We start from the raw sequence: 1,996 nt of genomic DNA on the forward strand, positions 1-1,996 counted from the left end.
TGTGTGTGAGAGAGAGAGAGAGTGTGTGTGTGTGTGTGTGTGAGATGTTTGTAAACTACAGAGTTTAGTTAAACTTACGGGTGATTCTGCTACTGGTTAAGATAGTTATTAGTGCAGTCTGTCCAGTGGCGGCATGCTAAACCAGCTTGACCGTTTGAGCTGGTCATCAGTGCTGGTCACCAGCTGAACCGGTTAGCTGGTTTAGACGGGTTCTTTCAGCAGGGTTTGTGTAGCTGATGAATCGCACGTCCACTAACAGGATCTCAGGTTAAATACGAGTGTTTTACACACCGTCACTGTGACATTGACTTTTTCACCATTTTTACCATCTTTTATTGGAAAGTATAAAAAATAAAAACTGATTCAAAATATTAATAGTTTAACTTGAAGTACTAAGATAAGTTAAATGAAACTGAACTTAAAAATTAATAAATACGATATAGGTATATTTAAAAAAGCTATTAAAATAATAAAACACAACAAAATTACTCAAACCTTTAACTAAGATTAAAGCGAAAATAGAAAAGAAAAAGAAATGATAACATTCAAAATATAAATATTTTAAACTTCTTGTACTAAAATAACTAAAAGTTAAATAAAAACTGATAAAAAAAATTGGCATTTAAAAAAACTATAAAAATGACAAAAACAGAAAACATTTGCTAAAAGTTTAACTAAAATAAAACTGATGCCAAAATAATATGTCATGCCATCTTAACTGCACATGAAGATGCATCTGAGAAACAGAAGAGTTCAGAAAATGAGCGTCTGGATATTTATATCTGATGCTTATTAATAAAGATGCAGTCTAATTCCAGGCTAATGAATATTAAACAGATGCAAATTCCACTGAAGTGTGTGTGTGTTTAGATAAAAGTCACTCAGTCACTCAGTTCTAGAAGTCATCAGACCGCACAGACCGGGAACAAACACGTGTGTGTGTGTGTGTGTGTGTGTGTGTGTGTGATCTCTTGCTTATGGACATTTGGCCCGTGATGAGGCTGAGAGGCTGACACTGTTACCATGGAAATGTTAGTTGCTAAGGAAACTGGATTTTCCCAGAGGACTCAACAGCTGTTGCCATGCAGTAGCCGTAGCAACCAAAGGACACACACACACACACACACACAACGCTGTGACTGTACAGTGAAGCTGTGCTCGTCCTGTCTGTCTCTCTGTCCACACGACAGCTGTGAAGCACACAGTAACACATCAGATCAGCTGTCACTGAGTGCTTGTGTGTGTGTGTGTGTGTGTGTGAGTGAGTGAGTGAGTGAGTGAGAGTGTGTGTGTGTGTGTGTGAGTGAGTGAGTGAGTGAGTGAGAGTGTGTGTGTGTGTGTGTGAGTGAGTGAGTGAGTGAGTGAGAGTGTGTGTGTGTGTGTGTGAGTGAGTGAGTGAGTGAGTGAGAGTGTGTGTGTGTGTGTGTGAGTGAGTGAGTGAGTGAGTGAGAGTGTGTGTGTGTGTGTGTGAGTGAGTGAGTGAGTGAGTGAGAGTGTGTGTGTGTGTGTGTGAGTGAGTGAGTGAGTGAGTGAGAGTGTGTGTGTGTGTGTGTGAGTGAGTGAGTGAGTGAGTGAGAGTGTGTGTGTGTGTGTGTGAGTGAGTGAGTGAGTGAGTGAGAGTGTGTGTGTGTGTGTGTGAGTGAGTGAGTGAGTGAGTGAGAGTGTGTGTGTGTGTGTGTGAGTGAGTGAGTGAGTGAGTGAGAGTGTGTGTGTGTGTGTGTGAGTGAGTGAGTGAGTGAGTGAGAGTGTGTGTGTGTGTGTGTGAGTGAGTGAGTGAGTGAGTGAGTGAGTGAGTGAGTGTGTGTGTGTGTGTGTGTGAGTGTGTGAGTGTGTGTGTGTGTGTGAGTGTGTGTGAGAGAGAGTATGTGTGTGAGTGTGTGTGTGTGAGTGTGTGCGTGAGTGCGTGTGTGAGTGCGTGATTGTGTGTGTGAGTGCGTGATTGTGTGTGTGAGTGCGTGATTGTGTGAGTGAGTGTGTGAGTGAGTGAGTGAGTGAG

The sequence above is a fragment of the Sinocyclocheilus anshuiensis genome, unplaced genomic scaffold (assembly GCF_001515605.1).
Source record: "Sinocyclocheilus anshuiensis isolate Anshui unplaced genomic scaffold, SAMN03320099.WGS_v1.1 scaffold2162, whole genome shotgun sequence".
Taxonomy (NCBI): Eukaryota; Metazoa; Chordata; class Actinopteri; order Cypriniformes; family Cyprinidae; genus Sinocyclocheilus; species Sinocyclocheilus anshuiensis.